The 12,380-nt window shown below is 34.3% G+C and overlaps 1 long non-coding RNA gene across 1 annotated transcript; it reads left to right on the top strand.

Moving 5' to 3' along the window:
- Positions 1-4,960: 4,960 nt before the first annotated feature.
- On the top strand, positions 4,961-10,684 carry LOC142238968 (uncharacterized). The gene is made up of 2 exons (XR_012722878.1): positions 4,961-5,461; positions 10,234-10,684. It is a non-coding gene; the product is annotated as an uncharacterized LOC142238968 (long non-coding RNA).
- The last annotated feature ends 1,696 nt before the right edge of the window (positions 10,685-12,380 follow it).

The following is a 12,380-nucleotide window of genomic DNA, read 5'->3' on the forward strand; positions in this document are numbered from 1 at the left end:
CAATTTGTACACGATTTTTCAAGGTCATAGACCAACACCACGTACCAAATCTCGGATGAAATTTAGGGATCGGTTTATATGGCGGCTATATATATGCGCCGATATGGACCAATTTGTACACGATTGTTCAAGGTCATAGACCAACACCACGTACCAAATCTCGTATGAAATTTACCCCTCATAGACGCTGTGCAAGTCAAATTTGGGGGTCCGTTTATATGGGGGCTAAACCTAAAAGTGGTCCGATAAAGCCCATTTGCAATACCATCCGATCTACTTCAATAACAACTACTTGTGCCAAGTTTCAAGTCGATAGCTTGTTTCTTTTGGAAGTTAGCGTGATTCAAACAGACGGACGGACGGACAGACGGACGGACGGACAGACGGACGAACATGCTCAGATCGACTCAGAATTTCACCACGACTCAGATTATATATACTTTATGGGGTCTGAGACCAGGATGTCTCATTTAGATGTTTTTCTCTTTTCGTGGTATATTAATAAAGATATTCACATACATACAAATGTCAGTTTAAAAATCCAAATTATAACAGATACTTCAAAGTACAAAATGTTTTCTTAATTTCAAAAAAAAAAAAAAAAACAAAAAAAACTTAAACCAAAGATGCTAAATTCTCATAATAGTATTAGCCTATATTTGAAGCGTTTTTATGTTAAATCTAAAAACTTAATATTTTATTAAAATGTTTTTTTTTTTTTATTTTAAGGAACATTTGTCTTAGTTCAAAGACATTCAACTTTAACGGAGGTACGCAAATGTCCAAAATTTGTATCTTAAATTTAATAAAAACAAGTATATACAGCAGTAATTTCTGCCGGGCCGAATCTTAAATAACCACCATGAGTCAAATATAATAGTTTCCTTTGAAAATTCTTCATCGTAGCGGGTTACTTGATAATATATAGAATTGCAGGGAGTTTTATGACAAATATTCTTCCAAGCAGATCAGTTCAACCAGTACGCTTCCCGAAAATACATTTTACCTATGAAGACTAGGTCAGATCCTGGATTTATAAAAACCATTTTTGTTTGAGTTTTAGAGGAATCATAATCATTTCGTGTAAGTGTGCAAGCAAATGATTAAATAACGTCTTGATCTAAAATCTGTAGATTTTTGCACACCTATTATTTAAATGATTACGAGAAGTAAAATCTGGAAATTTTACATTCAGTTTCAAGCAATTTTCATTATCAGGCGCTTTCTATAGCGGTCTATAGGCGGTTCTATAGGCGGTGAGCCGGTTTTTAAGGGGGTTATATCAAAACCAGTACCGATACACAATATATCCAGCGCTCCTATTTATAGTCCTACAAAAACCTCAAAATTTTCAATTTCAGGCAAATTGGATAAAAACTACGGTTTCTAGACGCCCAAGAAGTAAAATCAGGAGATCGGTCTATATGGGGTTATACCAAAACATGGACCGATGCTCACCATTTTTGGTACACCTCTTTGTGGTTCTAAAATATCTCTAGATTTTCAATTTCAGGCAAATTTGATCAAAAGTACGGATTCTATAAGCCCAAGAAATAAAATCAGGAGATCGGTCTATATGGGGGCTATACCTAAACATGGACCTGTACTCACCATTTTTGGTACACCTCTTTACACATAATTTCTTTTTTTCCGATTTAATCACGAAATTAATAGATCCAATTTATATTTAAATTGAAATGTCTTCAATCACAGAAATAATAGTATCGATTAAAAAATTAATTGAAAGTCAATTAAAAAATTTATCCAATTAAAAAATTAATTGATACCATTAATTTTTGTGTCAATTAAAAAATTTGATGAATCAATTAAATTTTTAATTGAATATTTTTAAAACTCAATTAGGACTTTAATTGGAAAATTTTTAGTGAAAATTTTTTCCGAGTATGGTGCTAAAATACCTATAGATTTCCAATTTAAGGCGAATTTGATAAAAACTACGATTTCTATAAGCCCAAGACTCCAAATCGGGAGGTCGGTTTATATGGGGACTATATTAAAACATGGACCGATGTAGCCCATCTTCGAACTTGACCTGCCTGCAGCCAAAATACGAGTTTGCGCAAAATTTCAGTACTATTGCTTCATTATTTAAGACTGTACGTAGTATGATTACAACAGATAGATAGCCAAACAGACTGACAGAAGGACATGGTTATATCGTCTTAGAATTTCTTTCGGATCATGAATATATACTTTATATAGTCGGAAATCGATATTTCGATGTGTTACCAACGGAATAACAAACATATTGTACCCCCATCACTATTCTATGGTGGTTGATATAAAAAATATGAAGAAAGATGATATGCCCAGCAAAAAATTTGGAAGTTCTTGTGAAGGCACGACATTAAAAGCACTTCCAAAAATGTCCTCCCAAGGGAGTTCTTCATTTTAACTACACCGGAAGTTCTTTTAATTCAATTTTTTATACCCTCCATCATAGGATGGGGGTATATTAACTTTGTCATTCCGTTTGTAACACATCGAAATATTGCTCTAAGACCCCATAAAGTATATATATTCTGGGTCGTGGTGAAATTCTGAGTCGATCTAAGCATGTCCGTCCGTCCGTCCGTCCGTCCGTCCGTCCGTCCGTCTGTTGAAATCACGCTAACTTCCGAACGAAACAAGCTATCGACTTGAAACTTGGCACAAGTAGTTGTTATCGATGTAGGTCGGATGGTATTGAAAATGGGCCATATCGGTCCACTTTTACGTATAGCCCCCATATAAAGGGACCCTCAGATTTGGCTTGTGGAGCCTCTAACAGAAGCATATTTCATCCGATCCGGCTGAAATTTGGTACGTGGTGTTGGTATATGGTCTCTAACAATCATGCAAAAATTGGTCCACATCGGTCCATAATTATATATAGCCCCCATATAAACCGATCCCAGATTTGGCTTGCGGAGCCTCAAAGAGAAGCAAATTTCATCCGATCCGGCTGAAATTTGGTACATGATGTTGGTATATGGTCTCTAACAACCATGCAAAAATTGGTCCACATCGGTCCATAATTATATATAGCCCCCATATAAACCGATCCCCAGATTTGGCTTGTGGAGCCTCTAACAGAAGCATATTTCATCCGATCCGGCTGAAATTTGGTATATGGTGTTGGTATATGGTCTCTAACAACCATGCAAAAATTGGTTCACATCGGTCCATAATTATATATAGCCCCCATATAAACCGATCTCCAGATTTGGTTTGCGGACCCTAAAAGAGAAGCAAATTTCATCCGATCCGGCTGATATTTGGTACATGGTGTAGGTATATGGTCTCTAACAACCATGCAAAAATTGGTTCACATCGGTCCATAATTATATATAGCCCCCATATAAACCGATCCCCAGATTTGGCTTGCGGAGCCTCAAAGAGAAGAAAATTTCATCCGATCGGGCTGGAATTTGGTACATGATGTTGGTATATGGTCTCTAACAACCATGCAAAAATTGGTCCATATCGGTTCTTAATTATATATAGCCCCCATATAAACCGATCCCCAGATTTGGCTTGTGGAGCCTCTAAGAGAAGCATATTTCATCTGATCCAGCTGAAATTTGGTACATGGTGTTTATATATGGTCTCTAACAACCATGCAAAAATTGGTTCACATCGGTCCATAATTATATATAGCCCCCATATAAACCGATCCCCAGATTTGGCTTGCGGAGCCTAAAAGAGAAGCAAATTTCATCCGATCCGGCTGAAATTTTGTACATGGTGTTGGTATATGGTCTCTAAGAACCATGCAAAAATTGGTTCACATCGGTCCATAATTACATAAACCGATCCCCAGATTTGGCTTGCGGAACCTCAAAGAGAAGCAAATTTCATCCGATCCGGCTGAAATTTGATACATGGTATTGGTATATGGTCTCTAACAACCGTGCAAAAATTGGTCCATATCGGTCCTTAATTATATATAGCCCCCATATAAACCGATCCCCAGATTTGGCTTGTGGAGCCTCTAAGAAAAGCATATTTCATCCAATCCGGTTGTAATTTGGAACATGGTGTTAGTATATGATCTTTAACAACCGTGCCAGAAGTGGTCCATATCGGTCCATAATTATATATAGCCCCCATATAAAACGTTCTCCAGATTTGACCTCCGGAGCCTCTTGGAGGAGTAAAATTCATCCGATCCGGTTCAAATTAGGAACGTGGTGTTAGTATATGGTCGCTAACAACCATACCAAAATTGGTCCAATCACACAAAAATTGGTCCATATCGGTTCATAATCATGGTTGCCACTAGAGCCAAAAATAATCTACAAAAAAATTTATTTCTATAGAAAATTTTGTCAAAATTTTATTTCTATAGAAAATTTTGTCAAAATTTTATTTCTGGGTGGCTAATCATGATTTAAATTTCATTATTTTAAAGAAGCTCATTTCGGGTTTAATATCACGTAAACATTTTTTCAGTGTAAATATGTCTTTGATGTACTCTTTTGTTTGAGCTGTTGATTTAGGGTATCATTATATGTATGTATGCATTTATGAATAATTTCCTATGTACAAAAAATCCGCAATGCTTTTCAGGTTTTTAAGCCACGCGTCTATGTAAACATATTTTCAATTTTCCACATTTATATCATGTGTCATAAATGTGGAAGAACTCCAAAATATTTACATTGTCATATAACATGTTGTTGTTGTTAACTATCATGTTACTTGAGAACACTGCAGGTACTTGAACTATGTTATCTTATTACCCTTGCGATTAAATGAAAGGGAATTACCGATCCACTATAAGTACCTAACATTTCATGAATCATAAAATTCCTCTGAAGTAAATTCTGCCTGACTTATAAGAATATTATACCTATTCTAGAATTTCTTTTCCATATGTTTTGTTTACGGATGGGACTAATGTGTGTTTTCTTATATAGGTACCATTGCGGCATTCGAATTAAACAGTATGTTTTTGACTGTGAACATGATCAGAACAAATATGTTCAAATTAAATTTACCAAAATCTTTATGAAATTAAGTGAAAAAAATTATGACAAATTGTTGGCTACTCGAACATAAAAACATTTACAAAAATCAGTGCTCGCGATGTTTAAAGTAAATTGATATTTGAAAAAATTACCAACAAGAATCGATAAAAAAAATTGTGTTTAATAAATTGTATCTATAATAACTGACAAATTTATATATAAAACCGATACCAATGACTGCTTATATCAACCCAAAAAGAACCACCCAGATCTTGGCCTTACATACATATTTATTATGGTACTATGGCTTATTATTTATTTATTTATTATTTTCGTGTGTTTGTTTACAAGCGAATAGCCAAAGTTTGAAATCGGATAAATATTTTAAAATCAAACCCTTTTTAAAACAAATACTCTAAATATTCGAGCGAGTGAAGACAATGGCAAATTTCGATGGAACAAGAAACAAAAATTGGCGCCCAACACTGGTAAGTCTATATGTATACATTTGTTGATATTCACAATTACAACATCCCAAATTAAACGGGTTTTGATAATATTGAGAAAATTTTAAGGGGCTAGAAGAACAAGGTTCGGGCTTAAAAGAATTCATTACCAGGAAGATATAAATATTGTTGCCACTCGAGGATTTCAGAATTTTTAACAGATTTTACATATGATTACAATAAGCGACTATATTACAGGGCAAATATTAAGGAATAAAAAAAAGAAGACTTAAAGTTATGTAGGAAATATTGTTAGTCTATATTTTTTTATATTCCACGACATTCAGAAAAGTTTACTTTTGTATTATAGAGAAAATGCTGTCCTTCGGCACGAAATTTTAGACAAACGAAATGATGTAAGTTTTGATTACTTTTAGGAAGGCGTACTTCCTTTTGAATTGTGTACTCGTTACTACTCAATATTTTAATAAAAACAAGTAAGTAAAGTAGAAAGTCGGGCGGGGCCGATTATATCATACCCTAAACCACCATTACAGAATTAGTTATCATAAGCATTTGTGGGGTAACATATAGGTCTGGAAGATAAACCGCAGTTGCATATTTAAGAAAATTAAGGGGTACATGTCTATGGGTGCTTTGTGTCAATCTGACTATAGCTCGTAGTCAATGTTGCCAGGGAAAATGTTCGGTTTACCCTACAAGGACAAAAAAGTTCCCTACTTTCCTATACATTCCCAAACAATTTTCCCTACTATATTTTTCGTTAAATTTAAAAAATTTTACAAAACAAAAATGGTTCTAAGTACTTTATTATCTTAAAACATGAATCTGCAACGTATATAACTTAGAATATAAATTTGTATTTCGACCACGGTTGCCACAGTTGGTAGAATTCTACCCAAATTAGTAATCTTTTTGGTTAAATCTTTATAAAAATAAAATTTTGGAAAAAGTTTCTATAAACAAATTTTTGTGAGAAATTTTTCTATAGAAATAAAAATTATTACAAATTGTGTTGAGTGAAAATGTCCTATATTATGGCCCTACGTCCCTACAAGACGCTAAATATTAGAAAAACCCTACATATAGGGAATTTCCCCAAGTTCTAGCAACACTGGCTGTGTTGATATTGCGCCTACGGAGTTAGTATGCCACTAATATTGAGCCCATTATTAAAAAAGAGAAAATCGTTAAATTAGTATGGGTAATAAATACAAATTTGTAAAAATCGAGCAATATTCTTATGTAAAAGCTACAAGTACGTATAAGTACGATCGGCTAGTACATAAAAATTTGAAATTTGAGTAACATTAGTTAATAAATAAGAGTACTATGGCCAAATTTGGGAAAATCGAGCGATGCATATATATGGAAGCTATATCTAAATCTGAACCAATTTGCATAATATTTTGCGGGTTTGATTAATACCACAAAAGGTTACCTTGTGCAAGATTTGAGTAAGATCAGTTAAGAAATGAGGCCTGTATGGTCAAACATAATGTTATTAGGGGTGAATTTTTCAAAATCGGGTGATACATATATGGGAGCTATATCAACATCTGAACCGATTTCGATGAAATTTTGCACATATAGTTAGTGCTATAGCAGACTACATTTAGCCAAATTTAGAAAAATCGGGCGATACATATATATGGGAGCTATATCTAAATTTGATCCGATTTCTTCCAAATTCAATAGCGTTCGTCCTTGTGCCCAAAAAACTCCCTGTACCAAATTTCATCAAAATCGGTTGATAATTGCGACCGGAATCCTGTGAACAACAAATACATGGACAGACGAACGGACGGACGGACACCAAGCGTTAGATCGACTCAGGAGGTGATTCTGAGTCGATCGGTATATATTTTATGGGTTCTAAAATCAATATTTCTGGTAGGCACATTTTTTGGCCGATCAAACTTATTATACCCTGACCACTATGTGGTTTAGGGTATAAAAAATACAAAAAGAAATTTTAGGTTATTATTATTCGTCATCTTCTAATTTTATTCTAATGTTATAAAATGTACTGTTTTAAATATACATATAATTCTTGTTAGAAACAGATATCTATCAATCTGTTATAATATAAATATATTCGGGTCATTCAAGTTTTTAACGCCTACTTCGTATTCACTGTTCAGCATTTTTCACCAGGATATATCTAGATGACATTGTACGAGTATATGACGGATTCCAGTTTCATTGGTAAATTTATAAAATTCATCATTTTCAACTATTGACAGTGATTGTAAATCCTACGCGATCATTTAAATCTTCCAACAGTTATTGGAAAGCTTGGCAACTTCTATGAAAAAATAAGTTTGGAAAACGAAGATATTATTATTCATACAACTCGCATGAGATGTTGTCTCCATTTGGATAAGTGGTAAAACGCTTTTTCAAACATGTAGTTAATATTTTTCCAGAAATTATGAATTTTGTTTCCACACTGCCACAAAAAAACAAAAACATAGTATTGAAGATATTGAGTGCTCTAAATTTTCATAACATCGTACAATAAATGGAAACCCAGGACAATTCAAAAATACAAATCTGGAAATTTTTTTATGGGGACTATATCATATTATCGATATTGATGATTGATATTGATAATTATTATCGATTCAATTATGCTTCAATTATATTTGACCACTTCCGGATCCAAAAACAACATGGTCACCACATTTTTAGCGACGATTTTTTGCTGGGATGTTGTAGATTTTACTCCGCATGCGACGTTAATATTTACCAAAGAATTGGTTTATGTCGATCATCCCAAACGATTGAAGTTTGTCTCATCACGCCCTAGTAAATTGAAAAAAAAAAACAAGTATATATGGCCATAAGTTCGGCCAGGCCGAATCTTATGTACCCTCCACCATGGGTAGCTTAGAAACTTCTACGAAAGACTGTCATTCACAATTGAATTACTTAGGTTGTGGTATCTTAAATCGTTTTCTAAATTGTGAGTTAGTCCATACGTGGTATATATTAGACAAATTACGAATCGATATAAACTTTTGCATGGTACGTAGGGAGCCAGAATTGAAATATGGGGGTCACTTATATGGGGGCTATATACAATTGGGAGCTTGATATGGACCAATTTTTGTGGGAGTGGGGATCGATTTATCTGAGGGCTATATATAACTATAGGCCGATATGGACCTAGTTAGGCATGGTTGTTAACGGCCATATACTTGCACAATGTACCAAATTTCAACTGACTCGGATGAAATTTGCTCCTCCAAGAGGCTCCAAAACCAAATCTCGGGATCGGTTTATATGGGGGCTATACATGATTATGGACTGATATGGACCACTTTTGGCATGGTTGTTTAATATGTAATCATATACTACCACCACGTGCCAAATTTTAACCAGATCGAATGAATTTTGCTTCTTAAAAGGCAGCGGAGGTTAAATCTGGGGATCGGTTTATATGGGGGTTATATATAATTATATACTGATATGAACCAATTCCTGCATGGTTTTTGGATACCATATACTAACATCACGTACCAAATTTCAACCGAATCGGATGAATTTTGCTCTTCCAAGGGGCTCCGGAGGTCATAATTATGGACCGATTTTGCATAGATGTTAGAGACCATATACTAACACCATGTACCGCATTTCAGCAGGATCGGATGAAATTTGCTTCTCTTAGAGGCTCCGAAAGCCAAATCGGGGGATCGGTTTATATGGGGGCTATATATAATTATGGACCGATGTGGACCAATTTTTGCATGGTTCTTAGAGACCATATACTTACACCATGTACCAAATTTCAGCTGGATCGGATGAAATTTGCTTCTCTTAGAGAGTCTGCAAGCCAAATTTGGGGGTCCGTTTATATGGGGGCTATACGTAAAAGGTGACCGATATGGCCCATTTGCAATACCGTCTGACTTACATCAATAACAACTACTTGTGCCAAGTTTCAAGTCGATAGCTTGTTTTATTCGGAAGTTAGCGTGATTTCAACAGACGGACGGACATGCTTAGATCGACTCAGAATTTCACCACGACCCGGAATATATATACTTTATGGGGTCTTAGAGCGTTATTTCGATGTGTTACAAACGGAATGACAAAGATAATATACCCCCATCCTATGGTGGAGGGTAGAAAAATGGTCGAAATCGATCGATACAAAATGTCCAGATTTGTATATTCGAACTCTACTGGGGTTCCATTTGTTGTACTATGTTCTGAAAACGTAAACATATATTTTTTTACAACCTTACTGCAGTTAGGTATATACTAAATATAGGCCGATTTCTATTGATCACAATTGGAATCTGAAAACCCACTGAGATAAACCTTTCATTGTGATATACATAAGTGACAACATTGTTTATAGAGATCCATATTTTGAGATATATAAACTCAATATTTTAAGAAATTTTCTGAAATTTGAAATTGTGCGCTTTTACCACCACCAAAAATATGCGTTATATGGGCAATATCATTCTCTACTGTATATCTTTAGTTTTATATAGACCAATTTAAGTTATTTATGATATTAAAGTTTTGTAACACAATTGAGTGCCTGAATACAGCAATGTCGATATAATAAATTTCAAATCTCATAGGTTATACATGCAATATCGCCATGAGAGGTTTCTAAGGATGTGTTAATGCATGTGGATTCTAGCGAACTGTAACACCCTTCCATATTCCCAATATACGTTATTGTTGAAATTCGGCCCAACCGAAATCCTTATTAATATATATAATTATTATTATTATTATATACATCTTGCAATTTGCTCTTTTTTTTGCAGGGTGTGGATATCGACTTTCCAATAACAATTTATTTTGGTTTCCCGATTTATACATGGAAATGTTACATGGGTGACATAAATTTTTCGTATTAGACTCACCCTGGAGGTGTTTATACCTATACGGATATAAGTAATTGCAACATTCAACTCATCATAAATATATTAAATTTTTCATAGTAAAATCACGAGTAGGTGCAATTAAGCAGAAATTAATTTTTAATTTTATAAAAAATGTTTCCCCTAGGAAATAATTTGTCTTTATATCGATACCCTTATATTCTTCATATTAATAAGCTATGTAAATATTATATTTATCTCTAACATATGTTTGTAAAACAGATGGTAATTTTTTTATATTCTAATTATGATTGTGAATTTTATAGAAAATGCTGCTGTACAACTTAATTAGAATGAAAATAAACTGTAACAAGTAATAATTATATAATTGTAACTGAAGACGTTAATTCATGTTATTAGGATGAAAGAACGGATACTGTTTTTTAATATGTACTAGTATCTAATATATAATTAAAATCGGTTTCAAATGTGAACATCTTCTCTTTCACAACAAAATCCGCATTTGCAATCGCGCCCAAAACCAACTCTATTATTTGATTAATAACCAAACAAGATGAGTATACTTTTCATACTAATTTATTTACAAAAATATTCTTCTTTATATACTCTTACAAACTAAACTGCCTGTGCATTAGACCAACTGATCGTCGCACACAGCTATCTCTTATCTATTTTGTTACATTAAGATACCACACACATGCGCTCTTATCAACTAGTACAATGATTTTATGGCGATCCTTAGTAAACAAATACGTCTCTAATCTCTATCTAATGATAGGGACCAATTCTAAGATATTTCTATTGTCGGCGTTATCGCATTCATGTTCAAAAGATATTTATTTTGAACATTCTGCCGGCCGGAACAAATAATGTCTAATATTGCCTCTTTTTGAGCATTGTTATAAAATGAGATTTTGAGAATTTTTAATACTAGGATAATAAAAATAAATGCTAAGTGCCCAGATCTACAACATTCTACCGGGCTATATTCTTAAGTTAGTGGACTGTATTATATAATTACATTCTAATGTTTGTGTTATATAAATTTATAATCATTAACGTATTATTTAGGAATAATCTAATTTAGAAATAATCTTTACATAATGTGGTAATTACATGTGGATCTTTACATGTGGTAACAATGTTTCCAAATCTAGACTTTACCTCCATAAAGTGTAAAATGAAATACTCCTAATCTGTTGTTATTTTTAGCAGATTGACCGTAGAGCCAACTACTGATGTCTGTTTTCTTAATAAACAACCAACACTGCTCAAAGGTTTGGAGCATAGGATTTGAGCTCTCATCCTGCTGCGAGCTCCAAAGTATAGCTGTACGTCACGGTCGGGCTCTTTCGGGATCTTCTTTTTCCGGCGCCAACGCATCATCATCCCTCTTCTTTTCACTCCGGCAGTGAGTGCTTTTCTTCCTTCTTTGCGAATGGAGATTTGATGTCCTTCCTTCACATCCATCACTTTGGCGGCAAGTGAGATGTACCTGTGCTTTACTCTATCAGCGATTTCTTGACATCTTCTCAGTTTCCTTCTGTACTCTCTGTCGGCTGCGGTAGCGTTAGCAGATATTTTGTCCTCTTTTATGATCAGAATATCGGTACTTTTAACAGGAGATTCTTCTTCGGCAATTGTTGTTGTTTGTTTGTTCTTCGTTTCTGCTTCCGCATCAACATTTTTAAGGACACCTTCATTCTTCATGTCTTCGTCACCACCTTTCACAGAAACATTCTTAAGGGCACCAACGTCAAGCTGTTGTAATGTTTGCCGTGTGGTAGGATGCTTGCCGTGAGGTAGGCAAGTGTTCACACAAAAATACAAAAAAGGATTTATGCAGAGATTCCTAAATTCCTACCTGCCCAAATTTTGGCCGGCGCTTAAGAGCGCCACTAGACCAGCTAATTTTTGTTGCAGGCACTCTACAGTGCCACTTCAACGAAGAGAAAAATAAAAGCCAGTTGTTTAGGCTCTGTGTAATATCTTTCTGATTTTATTTTCGAAAATGCAATGAATTTATACAAAATTTGGAACTTAGAATTATTGACTATTGAGTGAAAAAT

Source organism: Haematobia irritans, chromosome 1 (assembly GCF_050003625.1).
Source record: "Haematobia irritans isolate KBUSLIRL chromosome 1, ASM5000362v1, whole genome shotgun sequence".
Classification (NCBI taxonomy): domain Eukaryota; kingdom Metazoa; phylum Arthropoda; class Insecta; order Diptera; family Muscidae; genus Haematobia; species Haematobia irritans.